This window comes from Macaca fascicularis, chromosome 14 (genome assembly GCF_037993035.2).
Source record: "Macaca fascicularis isolate 582-1 chromosome 14, T2T-MFA8v1.1".
In the NCBI taxonomy this organism is placed as follows: domain Eukaryota; kingdom Metazoa; phylum Chordata; class Mammalia; order Primates; family Cercopithecidae; genus Macaca; species Macaca fascicularis.
This window is the reverse complement of record NC_088388.1, coordinates 123,839,970-123,866,383: the sequence shown is the minus strand read 5'-3', so window position 1 is coordinate 123,866,383 and position 26,414 is coordinate 123,839,970. Positions and strand designations below refer to the sequence as shown.

The 26,414-nt window shown below is 49.6% G+C and overlaps 1 protein-coding gene and 1 non-coding gene across 22 annotated transcripts in view; both read right to left on the bottom strand.

Moving 5' to 3' along the window:
• The window catches only part of PKNOX2 (PBX/knotted 1 homeobox 2), a 330,969-nt gene that overhangs the window by 152,170 nt on the left and 152,385 nt on the right, over nt 1-26,414 (bottom strand). The window lies entirely within an intron of this gene.
• On the bottom strand, nt 4,101-4,206 carry LOC123568884 (U6 spliceosomal RNA). Its single transcript, XR_006692443.2, has one exon. It is a non-coding gene; the product is annotated as a U6 spliceosomal RNA (small nuclear RNA).

The following is a 26,414-nucleotide window of genomic DNA, read 5'->3' as shown; positions in this document are numbered from 1 at the left end:
TGTTCCTGAAATACAGTATTCAACAAACATCCATTGAGCACCTATGTTATCTGGCTACATTCTCTCAGGTCATTTCATTCAGTCTTCAGAAGAACCCTGTGAGGACCTATTATTTAAGACAGTAGCTATTATTATCCCCATTTGATAAACAAGGAAAGAGAGGCAATCAACGGGTAAGTGGCAGCCAGAATTCAAATCCAGGCCTGCCTATCACACAAGTTCCTCCGTCTTTGCTGCACCACACAAGCCCACCTTGTCTAGCACTGGGATAAATTAAGAGAAGAGCCTGGAGTCTGGGGATCTGAGGACAGAAAGAGAAAGACATTTCACGTGATGGCAGGTTAGCCACCAGGAAGGCACTGAAGGAACATTTTTCTAAGAGTATTTGTGTTAGCTGGGCCTGCTCTACACATGGCCCTACCACGCATATACGTTCCAGGGGTCCAATTTCTTTCCTCCCGAGGTGGCTCTGAGCTGGTGCTGGCCACCAGCTCTTGCAGGCCCAGAGGGGAGGCATGGCCCTAGCAAGTGGCCTGAGCTCCAGATAGAGCTGAGCCACATGAGACCCTGACGTGAGAGCTGTCAGCCCCGCCCAGCAAATTCTGGATTGTCTTTGGAGTGTGATCCACCTTTGGTTCCAGAGAAGCTGTCCATCTGGTGTCCAGGATCTAGCGCGGTCACTCAAGTCACCAGTTTCCTGTTTCCCCGTATATCTGAACCCTCCACCTGGACACCCTCAGACTCTTGGCCTCCTGGAAAGCAGGCAGAACTAGGGGGTGAGTGGCAAGGGGGCAGACATACTCCTTATACACCTCAGCCACAGATGCCCATCACCCTGGCACTGTGAAAGCCAGAGCCCTGCCACACCTGTGCCATTGCTGGGCAGGCTGGGCAGACCGTGTGGGGCCCTGCGAACGGATGAAACTAGACCTTCTTGCTTGGGGGAACTCTGCACCAGTTCTTGATGGAGAGCACTGAACAGTAACATGCATTACCCCTCACCCTGCCTGTGACACTCACAAAGGAACCCACACCAGGCTGCCCGCTTTAACTCACATCCAGTAAGGGTTTCCTGGAGACATTCCAGTTCCTCTCACAATTACAGGAAAAGCTAGAGAAGACCTCCCCATTCTCTTTCTGAGTTAGACTGGCTGTGTTCATCCTTCCCTGACAGTTTGGATTCTCAAGTCCAGTGGAGAACCCCTGAGTGCCAGAGATGAACTTTTTAGGGAAGGTGCAGCCTCTCCTTGCCCCTGGGCAGACGACCAGGGCTCCCACCTCCCCCAGCCTACACTTCCCATTCAAGGTCCCCAACACTGTTCCCCAGAGGCACACAGGTTGAGAGGGGTGGTTATAAGCTGAGCTTCAAGCAGCCCCAGGAGTCTGGGTGCAGGTTCAGGCTGTCACGAGGTGCATATCAAAGCTGGAGTTTAAAAACTGTACTGGGAATAGTGCAATTATCTCGCTTCACCACATTTCTCAGCCCCGACTGAGGTTTAATTAAAGCTAAGTAAAAACAGAGTCGCCATTTCAGATATCACCCCACTGCATGCTGGTTAAAAAAAAAAAAAAAAAAAAAAAAAAAAAAGGAAAAAAAAATCCTTTATCGGGGACTTAAAATTTTTTCTGTGGGTATCTTCCAGCTCAGTTGGATATTATTTCTTCATAGCAGTTCCTTTAAAGGAAAAAAAATATATATTTAATATATATGTATAAAATGAGTTAATCCCCCATAATCTCCTTGAGTTGTACCTAAAACACAGTTTCTTGCAGGTGACCTTTTCAGAAGAGGCTGTTGCTATGGCAACCGCATTGTTTGATTTAGTCAAGAGAAAAATGCTGCATGGAAATGTATTTAATTTTGCTTAATTTGATGCTGTATTTAACACTTGCGCAGGCTGAAAGGAGAGAAGGGCTGAAAGGCAGGAGCCAGCTCATCGGGGCCATGTTCACTGGCATCCTATTCTGGGTGGCAAAAGGGACCCCCAGATACCACCATAGACTGGATGCCTGCTGTTGGCCTAGGAGTCGGGGCCAGGACTCCCCTGTGTCCCGCTTGTGAGGTGCTCTGTAGGAAGGAGCCTGGCAGGGCCCACCAGATGCCCCTCAGATGCTGGGGCCACGGGGCAGACACTGCAAGTTTAATGGCAAGGTGAGGCAAAGCAGCCACAGCTTCAGACCAGGAGTTCACAGCCAGGGTAAAGCTCTCACTCTGGTGCTGCCATAGCCTCATTTTCCTCATCTGACATGTGAGGCCAGTGAATTAAAATAGTTCTCGAGTGTCCTTTACCAGGAGTCTCGAGACTCCAGGTCCAGTCTGATGTTCCCTGCTATGTCTCCAGGTCCAGTCTGATGTTCCCTGCTATGTGAGTCTCCAGGTCCAGTCTGATGTTCCCTGCTAGGTTTTGATCTTCATGGAAGCAGGGCTGAGTGCAGGGTAGATACTTGGTAAACGACTCAGTCATTTGGTCAGACAGAAGCCCCCTCTAGCAGATACCACAGCCCAGTCCTGAGAGGTCCAGGCACAATCTTGCTCACGGCAGTTCACAGGCCATGACACCTACATGTTGCCACGCAGGCATGCCCTCAATCACAAAGGAGATGTGAAAACCAGATGAACCAGGGCACTTGACCAAGGTGCCACAGGGGTGACAGGGATGGAGTCTAAGCTCTCCGGTTTCCAATAGTCCTGCCAAGCCAGGCACATGCCCTTGTTGGGGGCAAACATGGCGACCATGAGGAGAGAATAGATACAGCCAGACCAAGTGGTCTCCCGGCTCAGCCAGGCTGGGAAAACGGACATCCGCCAGCCTCCTGCGCCTCCACCCACCCTTAAGCCAGCAGCATCCACAAACTCTATGCCTGCCTCTGTTCTGAATAAATTCTTCCCACTCATTTGCGTGATGACCTTGGACAAGTTATTTGACCTCTCTGGGCCTCAGTTTCTTCATCTGAAAAATAAGAGCTGGCAAGGGATATCTAAATGCCTTTCTTTCTTTGACATTCCCTGTGATCTGATTCTCACTTGCCATTACTGGATGCCAATAGCCAAACACCTCCAGGGTGGGCTGTGTCCAACATCCTGATATTCAGTCACCAATTGTACTAATCCAGCAAGTCGGCCCCTCCCTCGATCTTCAACTGAAGGCACCCATCTCTATCACAAGCCAAGACCCAGCCATCCCAAGGTCCTCAGTTCCAGACTGCTGTGCCCTCCAGGACTGCGCTCATCAGGCTTCCCATTCGCCTGAGCCATCATCGGGAGTCTGAGGGCCCTAGCTGATGCACTGCTGGGTAGATACTCAGTGCCAGGCTGTCCCCACTGCCTTTGGCCATGCCCTCTGGAGATCCTGGTCTCTCGGACTGCCTCCTTCACTTTCTTGCTTTAAGGGAAACCCAGACTTCCCCTTAAGGACTTGTTTCCTCAGAAGCCCTTTCTGTTGGGGACAGCTTTGTCTCTTATGTCTCATATACTTCAGAAGTGGGAGGTGGGTGTGTCTTCCCTGCTTCCCACTACAGTTTTTTTCTTTTTTTTTTTTTGGACAGGGTCTCACTCTGTTGCCCAAGTGGGCATGCAGTGGTGTAATCACAGCTCACTGCAGCCTCCACCTCCTGGGTTCAAGTGATCCTCCCACCTCAGCCTCCTGAGTAGCTGAGACTATAGGCATGGGCCGCCACACCTGGCTAATTTTTTTTTGCATTTTTGTAGAGATGGGTTTTGCCATGTTGCTCAGGCTGGTCTCAAATTCCTGAGCTCAAGCGATCCTCCTGCTTCAGCCTCCCAAAGTGTTGCAATTATAGGCATGAGCAACTACACCCAGCTAGTTTCTTTAAAAAAAAATTGCATTGATACATAATAGTTGTATATTTGGGGGGTACATGTAAGATTTTGTTATCTATACACAATGTGAAATGATCAAATCAGTGTAAAATTGGGATATCCATCACCTCAAACATTCATCTTTCCTTTGTGTGGGGAACGCTATAATTCTTCTCTCTTAGCTTTTTTGAAATATACAATAATTTATTGTTAACTATAATTTCCCTACTGTACTATCAAACACTAGAACTTATTCCTTCTATCTAACGGTATTTTCATACAAAATATGGAACGCTTCATGAATTTGTGTGTCATCCTTGTGCAGGGCCACGCTAACCTTCTCCGTGTCACTCCTGTTTTGGTCTGTGTGCTGCTGAAGCGAGCACCCCACTGTAGCTTCTAAACCATCTCTCTTTCTTCTTTGAAGAACCCAAGCTCACCTACTTGAAGCACTTGTCATCAGACCTCATGACCTCTCCTGCGTATGAAATGCTGTCAGTCTACCAACCTCCTGGACGTTCCCCCTCGTTCATGGATGACCTTAGCACCCAGGTCGCTGACCCCTTCTCCATTATTATTTCTGCCAGCATCATTGGAAACTCCAAAATCCATGAAGATGATCTGTCTGATACTCTGGCCTCTAACTGGCTGTCCTTCCTAGCTCCAATGAGACTTTGTTATTTTTTTCTTCCCACTGTGATTGGCATCCCATGAGCTTTTGCTCCACTCACGTGGCTGTTTCCTAGACCTTGGCACACCACTAACTGAATCACTCATGAAATGTACATTGCCAGCTTCCCACTTTCTGATCATTGCCACCCTAGCTTACTCTGACACCCCTACTTACTCCAGCAATTCTCCAACCCCACTTCATTAAAAACATTTTTTTATGATCCGTTTCCATCACTACCTGCATATATTCACTTCTCTCTTTGCCTGGCTCTGATTCCAACGTCCAACACTTCAGCTACTGCCATGCTGACCACCTGGGCTTCTTGCAGCTCTCCTTGCATTGTCTTAGTCTAGCAGAACTCCCGCCCTGGTGTCCTACCCACTTATTCAGGGCCTGTACCAGAGCAGCTGAACATTACTAGAGAAAAATGATACAAATTTGCTGACTAGACTCACTTCAAACATGACCACAAATCTCACTCAACTCTGTCAGAAAAACCTACCACATTTCCCTAGAAAATTCAATTTCCCAGTCTCTGGGGATGCCTCACACTTCCTTCTCTCCCCAGGTCTCCTACACTCCCTCCCCACCCCATTCTCAGTTGATGACCTTGCAGTATATTTCATAGAGAAAACAGGTTTCTATAAGATGAGAACTACCCCATCTTCCCATCAACAAGCCCTTTATTGTGTCTGTCTCAGAACTAAAATACTCAGGCCATGCCATCCTGCAATTACTATAGAAAAAGAGTCCTGGCTCCCATCCAAGGTCAATACCTTCACCGGGCTCTGAACCCATTCTCCCGTGCCATTTCAAGGACTTTTCTCCCTCTTTAACTGGATCACTTCCACTGGCATATAAACATACCTCCATATCATCCTCCTTTAAATAAACTCTCCCTTAACCCTAGTCCCTCCTCCATTTTCCACCTCTTTTGGAGCTCCCCTTCACAGTAAATCTGTTCAAAGGAGTCATCTACACTCACTGTCTCTCCTTTCCCATCTTCCATTCTCTCCTCAACCCACCCCAATCAGGCTTTATTACCCACTGCTCCACTGATGACTAATTACCAACATTACTAAGGACTGTATCTTGCCAAAGTAAATGGTCAATTCTTTGTCCTCATTTTGACTTCCCAGCAGCATTTGGCACAGCAGGTCAATTTCTGATCTCAAAAAACTTTCCCCTCCAGGCCCCGACACTTCGCTCCTCTGGTTTTTCCCGTACTTTGCAAGCACTCCTTCTCAGTCTCCTCTGTTGGCATTTCCTAAAAATACTGGAGCATCTCCTTCACTCTCCCTTTCTGCATCCTCTCTCTCTCCCTATGTGATCTTTTCCCATTGCTTTAAGGACCTTCTTACACACGCAGGTCTCTCACATCCCTGTCTCCAGCTGAACCTCTTTTCAGACACCCAGACGTCTGCATTCAACTGTCTACTCAACACCTCTACTTCAGTGTCTCAAAGGCATCCTGAGCTTGGCATATTCAAAACAGATCTCTTAATTTCTCCCCTCAAATCCTACACCCCCTTCTGCCAAGCCTCCTCCATCTAAGTAAAACTCTCCATTCAAGTGCCAAAAATCTAGAAATCAGTCTTGGTTCCTTCCTTTCCTCAACTACATTCAATCCATCAAGAAGTCCTCAACCACCTGAATCCCACAACTCTGCTCCATCTCCACTGCCATGGCCAAGACTAAGCCAACAAAGCCTCCCCCAGCCGCCTTTACTCCCTCAGCAGCCAGAGTGGTCTTTCTAAAGCACACCTAGCTCTTCTCACTCTCCCCCTTACAGTCCTCATGGCTTACCCAAGACAGGTAAGACCCAAATGCCTTTGTGTGGCCTCCTAAGACCCTCTCTGCCTCCCTGACCTCCTTTCTCTTCATTCTCCCTCTTGTCTACTCATTCCCCAGGCACACTGGCTCAGGTCCATCCCAGAGACTTGGTTTTTGCTTTTCCCTCCGCTTGAGGTGCTCTCCTTCCCATCTACCCATGGCTGTCACTTTCTCAGCCATGAGGTTTGGTACAAATATGCCATCCTTAGAGAGCCTTCCCCAACACTCAGCCCAGGCATTCTCCCGCCGGAAACTGCTTTACTTTCTTCCCAGCATTCGTCAGGACCTAACATTTTCTTATTTCCATGTCTGCTTCCTTGTTTATTTACTCTCCTCCTCCCTACTTAGAATATGAAATCCTTGATGGCAGGGACCCTTGTCTTGTTTGGCACTATTCCCTGAACCTACAATAAAGCCTTGCACACAGTAGGCATCTAGCATTTGTTGACTGCCTGCCTGGAGGAAGCAATTTATGGCTAGATGTGCTGTCTTACTTATCTCTGCGCCCCAGGACTGGGCCTGCTGCCACGCCGGGCTCATAATCAGCACATAATAGACGCACATGGATGTGCAACCTCTTGGAGTTGGGTGTTATCCTAGCGCCCCTGATCTGACCTTCCACCTACAGCAAGAGTTCCCATTTATTCCAACATTCCTCACAGGTGGCCATTCAGCCTTCCAAGATCCTAGAATATTTTATGAGGAAGCTTAGCAACTAAGAGAGTAGACAAAGGCCATGGCCCAGCATCCTGGCCTGGGCCTGCTCAGCCCCCAGCCCCATGTCAAGTCCTCCTTGCTGCAGCCGACATGTTCCATCCCCATGTGCTCCTTGTTCATGCATCCTTGCCTGCCTTCTTGGCACTATGGTTGCTGTAGTTTGTTCTCTAGTTTATAAAAGGTGAAAAACAAAACAAAGGGCCACGGTTTCATGCGTTGCTGTCTGATACGAGCTGGCAGGGCTCCTCTGCACAGGGATGGCACAGCGGAGGCAATGGATTCATATATAGGGACTCTGTTCTGTGCTCTGCGGAGCGAACACAACCCCTCAGGGAGCTGGGATGTGGGGCTCGACATCCCTTACCCTTCAGGCTCATCACGTCCTTCCCTGAGACCATAAGGTTCTGAAAGTATGTGTGGTGCAGTGGCTAGGAGTGTGGACCCCTGCATCATTCAGGCCTGAGTGACATCCAGGTTATGTGACCATGGGCAAGTTACTCTACAGCTCTGAGGCATAAAAGTGGGATAATAATAAGCCTTAGCTCAAAGTATTGGTATAAAAGTAAATGAGAGAATAAATGCAAAGTGCTTAGCACAGCTTTAGACACAGAATACACACTGAGTAATAAATTTGAGGTCCTCCACCTCTAACCTGTGGTTCCACAGCCAGTGTGATGCTACCTTCACCGCTGTTGGTGGGAAGCTACGTCTTTGGCCCCAGCCTGGCCTCACTCAGAATATCCAAGAAGATTCTTATTCTGCTGGTTCCTACTCACATGACCATCTGTGTCCATGTGCCTCGGAAGATAAGCTTCCAAAGGCGGTTAGCACAGCTCAACAATAGTCAAATATGTATGCAAGTCTTTGTCAGTTATGGTAAAAGTAAAACACAAAACAAAACAAAATAAAAGCTCTAGAATGTTAGAGCTAAGAAGATCCCCCTGAAGTCATCTAGTCAAATTTTCTTATTTTGCCAGTAAGGAAACTGTACTCACAAACATGGGGTGTTGCCCAAGGTCACACCATGACAGCTGGGTCTGGAACTCAGGCCTCCCAACTCCTGGGAAGGCAAAGTGCCCAGACCTACCCTGACTTCCAACTTCCCCTCACTGTAGAAAAGTACCATAGAACTCACAAGACCACGAGGCATTTTCCACCAAAAAGTCTCTCCATCCAGCCCAAAGTTGAGAACCTTTTTGTTGGCACTGCTTTCCTCACCCCATAGGGAGGTGGGTGGCAGAGGCAGCTCCAGGACAGAAGACAAGCCAGAGCCCTCGCTCTGACCCGCCTCCTCCTGCCCCCTCCCCCGCCCCATCCACCTTCTCATCTGCCCATCCTCCTTTTGCATTCTTCCCTTTTCTTGTTTTGCCGCCTGCCTTTTCAGCTGTTTGCTCAGAAGCTGGGCTGTGTGTGCTGAGCCTTCACTCATTTTCATATTACTTGGGATATTTTCAGCTGCTCCTCTGGGTTCTTAGGAGAATTTCAAGTGGCGAGAAGCACAGTAGGCTGCAAAGGTAAACACCCATCCCTGAACGCTGAGCCTGCCTGGGGAGCGCGCTCATTCACAGACTGCCTTCCTGACCAGCACAGCCAGTCTCTCCTGGCCTGATAAGCGGCCTCTCATCCTGGACTCCTAGGGAGCCGGGTGGGCTTTTAGGCAGGCAGACTACAAGTTTTCTTCCATCCAAGACTGGTGCAGGAAGCTGGCTACTTAAGCTCTTGAGTGATGGGCAGTGACAGTAGGGGCTTTGGCTGCCTCCCTTTGCAGGTTGTTCTCCCTGCGCTGCAGCCAGACCTGACAGTAAGTGCTCAACGCTGCTTCTGTCACTGCCTGAAACAAGGTGTGGTGAGGCAGGTGGAGAAGTCAGTTCTCTCACTTCTGGAAAACAGCTTCAAAAAAGCACTGATTCATTGCCGCTCCTCTCCTGTTCACACCAGGACCTGCGCTTAAGGCACCAGGAGACTGTGGGAAAAATAAAGAACGGGAAACCCCACAAAGAAGGAGGCTGTTCCTCTTGGAGGAAGTGGGAGAGCTGTCCCTGTGCCCTCTTTACTCGACACGATCAAAGCGTAAAGAACATCTCTTTAATCCTTACTCCAAGTCCTGGGTAGAACAAGGCCCAAATCCTCCGTGTTATGGAGGGAGAAGGGGAGAGTGGGCATGGAAGGAAATAAAGTCAAAGGAACACGGGATACAAAAATCAAGATCTGAGCTTGGGCCCCAGTTGTCCCATATTAATCGTGTGACCTTAACAAGTCAAACCTTCTGCATCTCTGTCCTCTCAATGGTAAAACTGGGACAAGAGCATTCATCTCAGGGCTGATGTGAGCATTAAATGAGATGATATGCGTGCCTGTGCTTAGCAATTGGTAAAGGGCTTCACAAATGCCATTTATCATGATCCATTGAGAACCAGACATTCCACCAGTGAATCAATTACCTAAGGATCCAGGATCAGTCATGCTGAGACAGACTTATGGAAAAACACCTGGAGAGCTTTCCTCACACCCCCACTGCCCTTTGAAGCCAGGAGCACTGTCATCACCAGCTCTAGTTCCCATTTGAAACACTCCTCCCTCCAAGCCTCCATGCAATTTGTATCAAATGATGTAGGAGAGTAGGCATGAGGCCAGGGTTATTGGATATTTGTCAGGTTTAATAAAAGGCACCGAGTGGCTCTGGGCTTATAGTGTTCTGTGATTTGTCACTGTAGCATTGAGAGGCCTATGGCCCTGCCACTGCAGGCACTGGGCATTAGGAAAATAAAGGCAGGTTTTATTAACAGAGCCAAGGGACTCAATGATGCATCTGTCACAGGGGGTGGGCAAAGGCGGCTTCCCCATCCGTATGTCTGGCTCATCAATGGCTCCAACTGGAGTCACATCATTTCTGGGTACCATGGGCTGAGCAGAGCCAGGAAAAGCATCTGGGCTATGAGCTGGAGCAAGGCCCAAGGAGGAGTCCTTATGGACCTTGGGGGATTTTTTTTTCTTGACAAAGTCATCAATTTGCTGCTCTCCTTCCCTCAACTCTGCTATTTTCGTGACAGGACACACATTGAAGGTCTAGATAGAACTGAAACCAGTGTCTTCTGGAACACAGGAACTGAGACTCCTCTGAAAACCAGGTGAGCAGAGTGCTCTGAGATACAGTGCCAGCATGGCAAATACTGAACGAACAGTTGAAGATAGGAGTAGGGCTGAGAGCTGACCCAAATATGCACTCTGCCTTGGGATGGAGGTAGGGAAGGAATCGGGGTGCAAATTATGAGAGAAGATCTATTCAAGAAAGGAGAGCATGGAACACTGTATTCAGGGAGCATTCAGCAATGGAGATGTCTAGAGAGAGATTATGAGTGTCTTGTCAGATTGACACAGTGTACAAATGGAACTTTTTTAGAAGCAGAGCAACATGGCCAAGCTGGACTTGCAGCAAAGTTTGAAAACTAACTCAGAGCTCCTTAAATCCTTCCTAAGAAGAAACGCCAGAATGTATACTAGAGTCTGGGTAGAATTCAGTCCCATGGCTATCCCAGCAGAGAGGACAGGATGGTGGGGCAGGGAGCTGTGAAATCATTCAAACATCTTCCCTCCAAATCCACAGACAGGTTCATCAGCCCCCATGAAAGACACAGAAGTCGAATCACAGGGGTTAGTTCTGCAGAACTTCTTGTGTCACCCCGAAGACAGCTAAGGTTCAGCATCTTTGGTCCCAGCCAATCAAGAGCCTCTGAGATGCCTGGAAACTCCTCCCATAGGCCTTTCAAGTCAGACAGACCTCCACCTCCTGAATCAGCCCATGCCTGGTCCAGGAGCCTGAGTCAAGGGAGAAGAGCAGGGTGCTGGTGATGATTTCCAAGTTTCCTCCCGCTATCCTATCTTGGGAAACATGAAATGCAGAGTGCATCAGAGCCTCTCTGGGAAGGTGAGCTGGGGCCTGGGTGCCAATTGTTTAAATTTTCTCCTCAGTGGAATTATAGGCTGAAGAGTCCACACTGGCTTTCCAAACAAAGAGTGGCAAATTGCTAACTACAAAATCAATTTTTTTTTCGAGTGCATTAGCTGTCCCCTCGTTATTCTCCACCCAATGAAAGAATTAATGAGAGCCTCAGCCACAAGTGAATGAGGGCTTTTTAGCTTGGGAACACACAATGAATGGCGCCAGGCGTGGGACAATTACGGAAGATATTCAATAGGGGGAAAGGCTGACAAATGCCACATGAAAGCTGAAATTCAAACCTCCAAAGCTTCAGCCCCAAGTCTGGGCCCTTGAGATGACCCACAGAGGCAGGATCAGCAGTGCAGGACACCAGTCATGGCAGGACCTGCAGTCTCCCAAAAGAGCCATTCACCCACCTGCAGAGGGAAGACGACACCTGGAGTCCAGGAGAAAGGAATGCCAATGCCAGTCATTCGGTTTGCAGGATTCCTCCCGGGGAGAGAGGGCTGCTGGTAGTTGCAATCTTATTTGCGAGGTTGTGCTAAACTCACAGGAATTGGTAAATCCAGGAACACTGAGTTATTCAAATACTAACCAAGAGTTCTAAAAACCTGATCGGGGAGTGGCTCTGATAGATGGATTCCTTAAGATAGCCAGAAAGATCATTGAATGGAAAAAGGAATGAGCAGAGGCAATGGTGGAATATTCAGAAACTGGATATTCTCATCTTCATTTCTTGTCTTATTCACTGTTGTATCTCCAGTGCCCACAACAATGCCTGGCACATATGAAGCACTCAATAAATATTTGTTAAATGAACGCATGCATAAAACCCAACCTCCAGGAAACTCCTTGCTATTGTGCCCCAAGCCAGTCCTTGTGAGAACTCCCCAAAAGTCCAAGGACAGCCGGCCTCCCATCCCATGAAGATGTACCAAATGTCCTATAGCTAAATGTCCCAGCATCCTTTTGGATGAATGCTACCAAGTGCACTTGAAGAGACCTGGACCACCCTCACCCCATTCTATTGAAGATAGAAGTAAGTTTCCTGTTTCTTTTCCAGACTCACTCTCAGCCTCACCCTGGACAGTGGGCACCATCTCCATCCATCAACCAAAAGCACACAAAGAAGAAACAGCTGAGGGTCGAAGAGGGCGTCAGTCTGGGAGACCTGGTCTTGCCTCTGCCAGTGTCAGCAGTCAGGCTGGATTCCTCAGCCCTGGCATTAATTGTAGCCCATGTGCTATGATTACAAAATGGAATTAAATGACATGCCAAATTAAAGAGTTATTTTTTCTAATATATATTTTGCATAGGATATGTTTATAACAGCATTAATTATTTACACTGCCATAGAGAGAAAGCATAAATATAAAGAGAGAGATCAGACGGTTCCTGTAGGAGAAATAAAATGAGCATTTCCATCAGGATGATGAATACCTGTGGTCTCACTTTGGGGCTGGGCCTGGGGGGAGGTGGAGAGGGGGACATCTTGAGAACAAATCTGACAAGCGTTATCGAGGTTTTTGAGGAAGGAATATGTTAAAAATGAAAGTGAGTATAGAAAGTTTAAATATTTAATACCTGCATTAATTCTAATTCATACTTTCTTTATTTTTCAGATTAAAAATTTACAAGAATTCCCATCTCTTTCATCCTTCTTCCTCCCATGAGACACTTTGTGGTCACTGTTCCAGGGACCACCTTTGGCAGTATCTAGATAAAAAGGGGCATGAGAACAGCAGCCCCCCTGCCCTCCACCCCACCCCCAGGGCACCCTCCCGCCATGGGCATCTCTCCCAACTCCCCTACAAGAAGCCATTGCTGTTGGCCTGCTGGCGCCAGAATGACTAATGGGACCAAAGTCATTTCCTGGCCTCCTCAGCCCCCACCCCAGAAAGGGTCATGGAATTCTCAGAGATGATGCAGCCAATTTGTGGGTTTAAAGTGCTTGTCCAAGCCCAGACCTCACAGGGACAGGCAGAACACCACCACTGAACTGATGTCTCCTTGAAACAAGAGACTTCTGTCACACACAGCCCCAGGCCCCCCTGCCCTTCAGAAGCTTTTATTCTAAGGCCAATCAGACCAGCTTTATATGCTTTCAATAATATCACTGAAAGCCAGCATTGATTGACTTGGAAGCAAGGGAGAACTAACTTCCCGAATCTCCAACACCAGCTCCCAGCTTCAACATTGCCCCAAGCCCAGCATTAAGCAGGTGAGCAAACTGCCCTCCTAAGAACAGCTTATATGTCTGAATTCCCTTACAAAGCACTTTCCCACTCCACGTTTGACCCCAGAGTCCTGTGAGGTGGTCAAGGAGCTGTTATCAGCCTTCGTCTTATACAGGAGAACACCCAGATCATGTGACAGACCTAAGGTCTCCCCATTTAATTACAATGTTTCCACTGTTTTAATGCAGCTTCTACAGCACGTGGTTCCCAAAATACTGCCTGTGAGAGGAGAAGGGGACATTGGGCTAAGAGATGCTTTTAACCCCACTCCCTGGTTTCCGAGTGGCCTGTCTGCGTGGGGGGCTGCCGTTTTCTGAGATGAGAGCAGGGAGGGGCAGGCGGGCCAAAGCACCGCATCTGCTCCCAGGAGGGCCCGCTGTGTCCTTGCTCCTGTTTTCCCTCTGAGATTCTCAGTGACCTCAGGCCACAGACCCTCAGCAGAGAGTTACTGGTAAAGTTTTCTCAAAGCCCCAACATTTCTGTGACCCCCTGAGTTTTAAGTTGTCAGATACTGTGGCATTTTTCCCCCTTCTTCTCAGACCCTACCACCCTCCCATCACTTGCCACAAATTCCTGTACAAAACACCTTCCTAAATAGTGTTGATGAGCACCTTGTTCTCATCAGGCCTCTGATCGAAGCCAATTCCCTGACTCCAGTCCTACTCTTCCTCACAGATCTACCAATCCAAAAAGAGCCTGTAAATCAGCAGAGAAAACACACACACATACACACACACACGCGCACACATGCACAACACGTGCACATACACACGTGCATACACACACACGCACACACACACACGCACACACATGCACAACACGTGCACATACACACGTGCATATACACACACACATGCACACACACATACACACACATGCGCACACATGCACAACACGTGCACATACACACGTGCATACATACACACACATGCACACACACATGCGCACACATGCACAACACATGCACATACACACGTGCATACACACACACGCACACACACATATACACACACACATGCACAACACGTGCACATACACACGTGCATACACACACATGCACACACACATACACACACGCACACACATGCACAACACGTGCACATACACACGTGCATACACACACACGCACACACACACATACACACACGCACACACATGCACAACACGTACACATACACACGTGCATACACAAACACATGCGCACACACATACACACATGCACACACATGCACAACACGTGCACATACACACGTGCATACACACACACACAGGCTTCCTGCGTCAGAAAGCTGAGCAGGAAACCTCGCCGGTGGTAGAAATCTGAGCTGTCAGTCTGGCGCTAGGAGATGTTTGGGGTTGTTTGTTGTTTCTACTTACAGGTACCTGCTGGAGCCAGGCCATCCCTTTAAATGAGAAGAGCAGAGCTAGAAAGCGCCCCAACTTAAGGCCTGGAGAGCAGAATCCCTCTAAGCAGTAGCTTCTTCCTCTCCCTCACATAATTCCACAGCCTCTTACTGAAAGGGCAAGGAAAGAGACGGCCCAGCCAGGCAGGGGGAAACCTGACTGAGCTCAGGAGGAACAGCTGCAATAATAGCTCCTCTCCTACAAGTCTCCAGGACAAGCACGTCCTTCCTGACCCTTCCATTCACTCCAGATACGAGCACTATCCCAGGACAGGACTTAAAGCCACGTGAGTACAGGAACACACACGAGCACAGGGGGAGGAGTTTGGTAGAACTGTTGTTCCAGCTTGACCAAACATCTACCTATGCTTCCCAACCTCACAGGTTGTGACATTTTCAAATGATGGAGGGAGGAAAGGCGATAGCAGAAGAGAAGGTGAGTTAGCCAAATGGAGATACCGATCAGGGTCCATGCTTTGGCTGGTGACGGAAACAGTCGTGGTGAGAGCAATCAGCAGGGACAAAACCCCTCCCTCCCGTGGCCTCTAAACAGCCTCCGTCTCACCCACAGAAAAATCAAAAGGGAGATACGGTGTTCGCCGAAGGCACATTCCTAAGGCCCTAGCACAATGTGGAGGACACGATAGGCCCGCTTGTTCTTTCTCCTCGTTTTCCCCTGTTCTTTCCTCATTTCCTTGTGCTAAATAAAATGACTTTAGAACCTGGGTGGGAAGTAGGGAGGAAGCCGTGAGTCCTGTCCTGCTCTCCAGGCCTCGCATGTGAATTGGTTTTGCTGCTATAAGGAAAGGGCTGAGGGACAGCAGCTCAGCATCCTGTGGCTGTACACATTGAGTGAGAGGGACATGGCGGCAGGGCCTATCGAGGGTCTGCGTGGCCAGGAACCAGGAGGCAAGGAGAGAATGTTCTCCCTTCTTACCGGGAGGGGCTCTTTGCAAACTGAAATGAGACTGTCTTAGTGCAGAAGCCTACTTTTTTTTTTTTAAAGCTATTTTCACAAGAATTAATACCCGCTTCCTGCCTCCACACATCCATAACCCCGCCCCTTCAAAAAAGCAGGGCTGTCTTCCAGCCTCTGTCTCTCAGGCATTTTACTAGCGGGGAGGATGAACGGTTCAAGAGTCGAGGACATCACATTCGCTAAATGCCCCTAAAAGTTAGTGCGATGCCTCCCATCTCAAAGGCATCTTCCTGGAAATGATGCAAAGCGGAACGGCAAAGGACTGGGGGTGACCGGCTGTGTGACCTTGGGCAAGTGACTTAACTTGTCTGAGCCTCAGTTTTCTCCCTCCTAAAATCAGAGAAATCTTACCTCTGGCTGGGGAGGGGTGGTGAATCCCTCTCTGCTCATGCTTTCTGAGCTACTCTTCCATACCAGCCGTTGTCACATTTATCCTATCTTCAACTCTGATGAGAACCCAGTGAGAAAGGAACTATTCCTTGCTTCGAGAAATTTGCTAAGTGTGCATAGGGGTGAAGTGACCTGCCTCGGGGCAGAGACCTGGCCAGTTATGGATCTGGGGGGGCCAGGTTTCCTCCATGGCTGACACGTTTTCTATCACACCATAGCTGTCTCCTGATGGGCGGGCAGAATGCACACTCAGGGCCTTTGGGAAGTTTGAGGGTTGCGGAATGTGACGTGTGACTTCTCTGAGAGTTTAGACGGTGAGGAGGAGAGGAACGCCTTTCCTCTGTAAGCTTCCCACTTCAGGATCGTCCTGATGAGATCCTTGGTGGCCAGAATTTTCTTCTCTCCTTCTCTAGAGTCATTACCTGACCCTGTGAAGCAGAAAAGCCACAGATGACCCGCAACCCTCTGGGGACCGTTGGGGTGGGGGCTGAGCTGAGGGTCTTAGTCCCCTCAGAAACCCGGTTGACAGCCCTGCACTGCCCCTGCCTCTGCTCGGGCTCTCTGAAGGTCTGGGATGGAGAAGACCCAAGCACAACTGAGCAGCCAGTAGGGTGAGGTGGCAGCGGAGGCCGTGGGGCAGAGAACAGTGTCAAGGATGCATCCACTGAAGGAGTGGGTCAAGTGTGTCGCAGGAATTGGCGTGAGCATCCTTTAGCCTAGGAAGCCCTAGGTTAAAGTCTTTAAACTTGTAACGAGCCCTGTAACTCTCTTTTTTGTTTGTTTTGTTTCTTCCTTTTTTTTTTTTTTTTTGAGACAGAGTCTCCCTCTGTCACCCAGGCTGGAGTGCAGTGGCACGATCTCGGCTCACTGCAAGCTCCATCTGCCGGGTTCACACTATTCTCCTGCCTCAGCCTCCCAAGTAGCTGGGATTACAGGCGCCCGCCACCATGCCCGGCTAATTTTTGTATATTTAGTAGAGATGGGTTTCACCATGTTAGCCAGGATGGTCTCCATCTTCTGACCTCGTGATCCACCCGCCTTGGCCTCCCAGAGTGCTGGGATTACAGGCTTAAGTCACCGCACCCGGCCATAAGCCCTGTAACTGTTTAAAGACAAGGTGTTCACACATCCTTTCCCGAGCTTGCTTAGCTTTGGGACTTTCTTTACCCCCACAGAGCCCACTCCAGGAAGTGCTTACCTAGAGCAGTCCTCCCATTTCACAGATGGGGCCAGGGGAGGATGGGAACCCATGCAGCTTCTAAAATTGGCCGCCTTCTTGAGTCCCCCACATCCCTAGGGGACTTAGAACTACTCCACACCTGTTCCCAGGGCTTAGAGAAATTGTGTCTGGCTGCAGCTGTGATGTGTGGAAGAAAGGACATCTGTCTCCTCCTTTTCAGGGGATGGGGGTAAATGGAGTGGGGGGTGGGGAAGGGAGAACTAGGCCTCTTGAAAGGGAGGAATAATTTCACAGAGTAGAAGATCAAGACAGCTGGGCAGCGCCCCCGCCACCCCGCCCAAGAACGCTTTATGCCTCCCAGGTCTTAGCAGGGACCACCCAGATGACCTCTCAGGAAGCCAAGTCCCCGCCCCAACATCGAATCCTGCAGTTGTTAGGCCTAAAGAGACACTATCCCTGACCTCAGTTTCCCAATTTGCAAATGGCTCCGTTCTGAAAATGAAATCCCTTCCAGTGACAAACTCCCCAGGACCCCAGGCCCATGATAGCCTGAGCTGCATTCCAAGGGATCTGGGGAAGGAGCTCTAGCACCATCCAGTTTCCTGGGGGCATATGCTGAGCTCAGCCCAGGAGAGGAGAGGGGTTGGGAAGCAGCTACCGTCTGCCCCCTACCCACCCTGGCCCCCAGGCAATCCATTTTCCACTGGGTCCCGGTTCCTTATCCACAAAGTGGATCGAGGTCCCTTGTAGCGCCCAGAATGGATCTTCACCTCTACCCTTTTCCTAACAGTGTCAGGGATGGCACCAACCTGCTCACATTCAGGGAGTTAACTCCGGCAGGGGCTTGAGAAAGGTGATCCTCTCCCACCCTCTAAATGTGGGGGAGGACTGATTAGCCCCCTATCCCCTGGGATCACTGGGATTCCCATGGTCCTGCAAGAGCTAGATGGAAGGGTGCAGAGAAGGAAGCCAGGAAAAGCCCCTCCCGGCACCCCCTTATACGCCATTCCAGGACTTTGTCCTCCCAGCCCTGAACCCAGCCAATGCAGCTGTTCTCCAGATTCAGACAAAGACCTGACACTTCTTCCAACCGGGCCGAGCTGGGCAGTCCGTGGACGGGCGGTGGAGTCGGCGTGGCACAGAGAGAGGCCAGGCAGAGCCAGCGCCGGAAGAGTCTGCATGGCTCGTCCTCGGCTCCACGCCCTCCGTGCGAAGACCGGACTGAGATAGCCACGTTCTGTGGGGCCCAGTCTGGCCCTCGGCAGCTCTCCCCCTCCCGCTCTGCTCCTCAGCCACATGCCCTTGGGCTGAGCTAAGTCCAGAACCCGGCTGAGTAGGGGAATTGTTCTGAGAAAGTGGCCCGTTGGCTGGTTGCTATGGAAACCGACATACCACAGAGCTGACCCCGGAGAGGTTTAGCACGCTCCCCCAGCAGGGATGCCAGCAGCTGGACTGCAGCTGTTACCGCGGGAGTGGGGGCTGGAGCCGTCGCCAGCAGTCCCTGCTGTTTGCCTAAACTAGACCCGCCAGCAGATCCCCTCCATTAGCTCCCACCCCGCTCCTCCTCATGCGGCCTCCCCTACTGCTATGGACGGGAAGGGAGCGGCTGAGCCTGCCCTGGCAGGATGGGGGTGGGGTAGGATGGGGGTGGGGTGGGGTGGGGTGGAGTAGGGGAGGTTGGCTCTAGAGAGAGGAGGTCTCCTTTATGAACCAAGGCACGTCCTTGAAGGGTAGGGCAATGTCCTCCCCATTGCATTTCTGGGGAAACTGAGGCCCAAGGAAAAATAGGAATTGTTCCCCAGTCACACAATCAGGGCATGCTAGAGCTGGGGTTGGCACCCAGCTGAGTCTAGAAGTGCCACACCACTGGTTCAGGCCCTCTGTGCTGTGCTCTTGGCCCTCCCTGCAGCAATTCAGCACACATTACAGAGCCTGCCCAGTGCAGACAGCAGCATTTAACCAGCATCACTCCTGACACAACCTCAGGGAGGGCGGCAGGGCACTGATGACTGAACAAAAGGAGCACCAGGAAACAGATCATAGAAATAGAAAGAGGAATACGTAGAGAGGAAGAGGAGGGTGTGTGAGTCGGGGAGCAGGAGGGTACGTGTGGGAGAGGGAAACAGAGAGGTAAGGAGAGGCAGAGAAAGTTAGAGAAAGAAAAAAGAGAGGTGATGAGGTGCCCAGAATGAGTGGAAAGAAAGGATAAGATCACCTCCCTCCCCCAGCGAGCTCCGAGCCCCTCCCAGCACAAAGCCTGTGGGGCAGAGAGAGGATTGCATCAGAAAGGAGAAGGAGGGAGGAAGGGTGGGAGGGCTGCTTGGGGGAGCAGGGCAAAGGTGGAGTGGGTATTACAGTCTGTTTCTGGGAGGCATCTCCTGCCATCCCACAATGCCTCAAGCTCCCTGAGTGGCCTAGCACAAACACACCAGCCTGCCTCCCACCGTGATGTGGCACTTCTAGACTCAGGTGGGCTAATCTGCAATGGGACGCTAAGCAAACACCCCCTCAGTCAGAGAGATGAGATAGCACTACCCTCCCTGAGTGCCTGACCAGTCCTCCATCCTCACGCGTGGCTGCCAGAACACAAGCTTCCTTTCATTCCTCATGGTCTGTTCTGACCCTCATCCCCACCTCTCCAGAGTCATCACTCCTTCCGGCCCAAGGGGAGACGCAGCTGCGGAAAGAACCCCCCGCCGCCTCCACTGCGCCACTGTCTGGCCCCTACTCTTCAGCCCTTCCTCATCTAGAGCTGGATCTGACACCAAAGGCGTCTTGTGAGCAGGTGGGCCCACTTCTCCCCTTCAGAGCCCCACCATGGCTCGTCATGAATTAACACCCTTCTTAGTGCTCTTCCCCTCCAGCTGCCCTAAAATAGTTGGTTGCAGGGGACTGGAGGGCTGCTCTGCATCTCCCCGCGCCCTCCTGGGCTGTTGGGAAGTTGCTCTCTCTGTGAAGCCTTGGCTCCAGGGATGCCAAGGGACTCCGGGAACAGTTCGGAATGTGCCAACACCATTACACTCTGTAATTTAAGACCTGGCTCTGCAACGGGCCAGCAGATTGCTTTTGCACTTACACCACCTTTTTGACAAAAATTTGGTGTCTCAGGCCAGTTAATTCTATTATGTTTGCAGACTGGAAAGAGCGGCATTGGAGATGATGCTGTGCTCCCTCTGGCCATGCTCTCCCTTCTGAGCAAGACCAGCTGGTTAGTTGCAGACACTTAGCCTTGACTTGGGGGTGAGATGCCCTGCTGAGAGTATCACTGGTGCTCCTGCTTCTGGCCAGTGAGGTCACTGAAAGGCAGTTCTTGAACAAACGACCAACCCTGAGCCTACCACTGTGAGTGTGGTGGGAGCATGAGGAAGAAGTCTCCACAAGGACCCCTGTCCAGAAGTTTGCAGTCTCAGAGGCAGACAGGGCTGATCTACCACATGCAACAGAGACAGATCAGTGCTTAGCCGCAGGGCAGCCTGAATTGCACATTGCCTCAACTTGAGCTCATTTCTTAAGGCAAAGTGCAGACACTCACTTTGCGATCATGGTCTTCTGTGGTGGTGAGGCTGAAACCAGATCTACGAAATCATCCCAGTGGTGAACTCCAGCCAGAGCCCTTTCTCTGTTTCTCCTCTTTGGAAAAGACAGATAACATAAATATCTGACTCCAGGAGGCAGCAACATCCCATCCTGACAGCAAACATCCCTTTACCCACTCTCCAGCCCTTCCAAGACAAGACGTAGGCTATAACCCAGGACCCACGATCCAAATCGCCTTGGAACTTGGTCACATTCCACCTCAGAAATGACCAGTATGTACAGTTTCCAGGTCGTTAGCACAATCAGTATCTCATTTAAATCCCTATCACCTACTGTGCCATAGGTAATTATTATTATCATTTTATAGATGGGGAAAAAGTGGCCCAGGAAGGCGAAATGCTCACTCGAGGCTACAAAGCAGAAAGTAGCAAAGTCAGAAATTCACCAAGGCCTTCCACTGTGGGCCAGCTTCCTTCCCACTTCTCCATAAGGCCTCTTTGCTAGTTTCTCCTGTTTCTCACAGAATCTAGCATGTGGTGTTTGTTCAGTAAACATCTCTTGTACAGTAGGAAAACGTAAAGTTGTCCTGAAGGCCACAGTGAGACGTCCTCAGCCGTGTGTGTGCGTGTGTGTGCGTGTGTGCGTGTGTGCGTGTGTGTGTGTGCATGGAAGGGTGGGGGTGGCAGAAGATATAGTCTTAAAGGAAAACGGGACTGACCTACCACATGCAACTGATGAAAACCTGCAGCTACTGGGGAGATGTTACCCCCAAGCACTGAGCTGCCATTTTGAAGAGATGGTGGCAAAGGCAACTGAACTCGTCTTTACTTGAATTAACTTCTGAAATATCCTCAAAACTCCCAACCTATGTGAGCATCAAACACCTTTCCAATTTAAAAAAACATAAAACAGGCTGGGCACGGTGGCTCACGCCTGTAATCCCAGCACTTTGGGAGGCTGAGATGGGCGGATCACGAGGTCAGGAGATCGAGACCATCCTGGCCAACATGGTGAAACCCCATCTCTACTAAAAATACAAAAATTAGCTGGATGTGGTGGCGTGTGCCTGTAGAAGCCTGACTTAGCTTCATATAAGTGGGGAAAAAATGCACATTATACAGCATGCAAAGAAGATATTAGGAGGCTGAGGCTGGAGGATCATTAGGAGATACTTAGGAGGTTGAGGCAGGAGGATCGCTTGAACCTGGGAGGTGGAGCTTGCAGTGAGCTGAGATTGTGCCACGGCACTCCAGCCTGGGTGACAGAGTGAGACTTCGTCTCACAAAACAAACAAAAACAAACAAAACCCATAAAACAAAAATTGGGCCAGGCATGATGATTCACACCTATAATCCCAGCACTTTGGGAGGCTGAGGCTGGAGGATCACTTGAGGCCAGGAATTCAAGACCAGCCTGAGCAACATAGCAAGACCCTATCTCTAGAAAAAACAAACAAAGAAAAACTAGCCGGGCATGGTGATGGGCTTGTAGTCCTTGTCAGGGAGGCTGAGGCAGGATGATCACTTGAGCCCAGAAGCTGGAGGGTATAATGAGCTGTGATTGTGCCACTGTGCTCCAGATTGGGCAACAGAGCAGAGCCCTGTCTCTTTTTTTAAAAAAAAGAATTAGGCTGGGTGCAGTGGCTCACGCCTGTAATCCCAGCACTTTCGGAGGCCGAGGCGGGTGGATCACGAGATCAGGAGATTGAGACCCCTTCTCTACTGAAAATACAGAAAAATTAGCCAGGCGTGGTGGTGGCTGCCTGTAGTCCCAACTACTCGGGAGGCTGAGGCAGGAGAATGGCGTGAACCTGGGAGGCAGAGCTTGCAGTGAGCCGAGATCGCGCCACTGCACTCCAGCCCAGGCGACAGAGCAAGACTCCATCTCAAAAAAAATAATAATAATAATAAAAGTGAAAAAATAAAAATGAAGAATTAAAAAAAAAAGAATGGGGGTGGGATGGGAGAGTTAGGATGGGGTTGGGACAGTCAACAGAAAACAGGGTGTGTGGTGAGGCACAGTAGGTCAGTCAGCAGACAACGTGTGAGCCATAGCAGACCCCCTGCCAGCCTGCCCATAGCAGAGTCCACGGCCCAGTGTGGACCAGGCCTTCAAAGCCAAGACAGGTGGGCCATTCCCAGGATCCCAAAGGAAGACAAGCCAAGGATGCCCTTCAGCTGAAGGCAAAGGTAAAGGGCCACGCAGAAGTCCACAGGTCAGCCTCAGTGTGGGGAGCAGGGACAAAAGGCCTCATTGGTGTAGATGCCTGGGACTGCTGATATGCAGGGGGGCCAGGGTACAACTGAGGTACTTAGGGTGACTAATGGAAAGAGACCCAAGTCTAAAATCACTCAGGGAGTGATTTTAGAACCAGAGCCACAAGCTGGAACAAAAATCTCACTTTATTGGTCACTTATTACAGAATAAAAAAAAAATTGTCAGAGCTGGCAGAAATCTCAGGGATTACCTTATACATGTCCTGGCTCAGTGTCTAGAACATAGTGGGTATCCAACATGCGTCTTAAATGAGTGAATGAATGAATGAATGAATGAATGAATGAATGCATGAATGAATGTATTCTCTCATTTTAAAGATAAGCAAAACTCTGGGACCTAGAATTGATACTCACAATGATGTGTAAAGACCCTCCTGAATCATCCAGGAAAAATTCATGCTCTGTACACTTGTTAATTGCCTTTCAGTGTCATGATCGAGAATGAATACTCTGGATTTGGTGGCTGGCTCCTTGTGAAGAAGAATTCAATCAGATTCCATTTGATTAACCTGCATTGAGATCCTAGTACATGTCCGACACTATGCAGAAATACTTCACTCCCTCTTCCATGGCAGACCACGATGAACTAGGGTTTGCTGTTTTCACGGCTTCTGTCACTGTTGTAGCTGAGACTGAGGCTGCAGCAGGAGCTCCTCTGGCCCCAAGGCAAGAGACATGTTCTCTGCATCCCCAGAGGACCCACAGCAACTTCTGGTTTGGGTTAAAGAGGACTTGGGTGACCCCACCCTGCCAGTCATCCACCCTCTGGCAGCCAGGGCAGCAGCAGGGGAGGGGGCAGGAGGGCCACAGTGCTTCTCTCCCCTGCCATTTCCTCTGCAGCTCCCTCTCTGGCCCTGTTTTTCAGACCTCTAGTAATAAAAACAAGCCAATAAAATGAACATGAAAATATATTCATTAGGATTTATAATGCTCATTAAAACTGCCTGTGTACGAAAGCATGACTTAGCTTCATATAAGTGGGGAAAAAATGCAAATTATACTGCATGCAAAGAAGATATTTCCCTAATCGTCCAATCAAATGCCAGCCCAATTATCTGTGGCCAACCCAATGGGTTAAAATTATACTCTCTTTCCTTGGACACAGTGAGGCGCCTGAAAGTGTTTCATTTTAATAAAAATGAAATCTGGACCCTGCAGAAAACCAGCTTCACTAATGACGTGTTTACACAGAGAAAGACAATTTCTAGTTAATGGTGATTACTACCGAGAACAAATTAAACTTCCCGGAGTATATGGGTTAGAGATAATGGGAAAGAGGGGGAAAAAGTTATGGTTTTAGTATGTGTGTGGTGCTTGAGGGGACAGGGTGACAGGAAGAAAGAAGCTAAGGAAAGTCTACGAGGAAGCTGAGGTTGCAGGGGTGCTGGGGTGGGAGTGGCAGGAAAAAGCTTTGGTGACTGGCTGCCCTGGTTCTACCAGGGTTGGGGCCTGACAATAAGGCAGTAGGGGGCTGGCAGCTGGCTCTGGGGTCCTAAAACCCCAGGGATGGCCATCTTCAACTGCGGCAGGGCTGAATTCTTTCTGCGAGCTCAGGTGCCCTGAAGCCTGCCACTTTTCCTTCTTGGGAAGCAGGTTAACAAATCCCTGCCATTAACAGTCACTGAAAGTGCTTCCTACTCCACACCACTGGCTTAGTGATGAGACCAGAGGCAGGCCTGAGCCTCTCATGCAAAGCCTAAGTGAGCAGACAAGCTTCAGAGGGGCAGCAAAATGGAAGCAAAACAGACAGGAGACAGAATGCTAGAGAGACAATGATGATGAAAATGGCAACCTAAATTTACCTATCCTTTACTAAGTCCTTGCCATATGGCAGGTACTATTCTAAAATGTCATCCCTTTTCATCCTTACCTGTGGGCAGGATAATCAGCTGCTGCTTCTTCATTTTTACAGCGGGAAAACTGAGGCTGAGAGAAGTTACTAACTGCCCAATGTCAGATTCTTAGTAAGTGAAGAAGTTGGATTTCAAATCCAGATTTGTTTGATTGCGAAGCCCGTACTCCTAACCATTGCTGGAATAAACATGGAGGTATCCTATTGGGATCAGGCAGGCCTTGAAAACAGCCTCCAGCTCACTGGCCGGACCCTGCACTCGACTTCTTTGGCCACTGGAGGCTGGTTTGACCATTGGAGGCCATGAAGATGTTCTTTCAACAGTATAATCTCAGAAAGTACCAGATGGTTCCTGCTTCCCCTCTCCCCTCTCCCCTCTCCCCTCTCCCCTACCAACTAAGAGCAGGTGAGCCAGCGGGGACAGCGAGGAGGGAAGGGAGCAGGGATTCCTCTAGTGTTGAGTTTTAATGTATATTCTTTTGTAAACAAGAACAATCATTTGTGAACAGGCCCAGATGCAAACAGTCCCCAAATCAGGAATTCCAGCTCAGAGGCGCAGAATAGTACAGCTTTGGGGAAGATTTAATAATAGTAAAATTAAAATTGTAACTGAAGCATAATGAAGAATGTGGTACAAACAAGCACTGCAAAGAAAAAAAAAACAACAACAACAACAAAAAAAGCAAACCCTACACAGATTAGCCCCTATGGAATAGTGATTGGTTGAGAGCAACAGTAAACAATGCACAGAAATGCAACTTAATTATCTCGCAATTCTCAACATTCTACCAAAGCCACAAGGAAAGCTTTGATGTTGGCAGCCGAGACAGAGGCGCTGCAGTGGAAGCAGCAGCTTCTCTCTCCCCTGCTCCTGGAGGAAGATCATTACTAAGAAATCTGCAGCCACTACAGCAGCTGAGCCAGAGAAGAGCAGCAGGACTGATCTGCTGAGAAACCAGGAAGTGGCTATCCGGAAAAAAATGGTCTCTCGGGGGCTGCCAAGTCAGTGGGTTGGTGAACAAAAGGGAGCTCTGAGGATCAGGGGCTCAAGGATAAGGACTGGCAGGGGAGGCACCGCGGACCACCAATCCCCAGAGATAAGTGGGAACCTGGGGCCTGGCAACCCCAGCACTGGCTTAGTGGCACCAGGTACTCTCTGGATGGAGTCTGGGTGCCCTCCCCTGCCCCCAAATGCACACAGTGGGTACTACCTGGTCAGGAAAGCCTCCCTTCTTCCCGATTTTCACCTGAGATGCCTGCCCAGGGTTTAGGGTGGTGGGGAACAGTCCCAGAGGAAGGAGGACACTTCATTCTGAGTCAAATGTCTCTTCTAAAGGTGCTTCTGATGCACTTCTGAAGAGACAGACTCAGCAGGCAACCCATACACAGAAACTCAGTCCCTGAAGCCCCCTTTTTATCTCTGCTTGACTGATGTCCTAGGCAGGCTCCTGGCTTTGTTAAGTTGGGCCCTGAAGTGCCTTGGAAACTGTGTCTTGGCTCTTCCCCTGCTCATGGAATGGGGAGGCTGTTGTAGTTCCCCAGCCGTTGCCATTGCCCTGGAATAAAATATTTTCTGT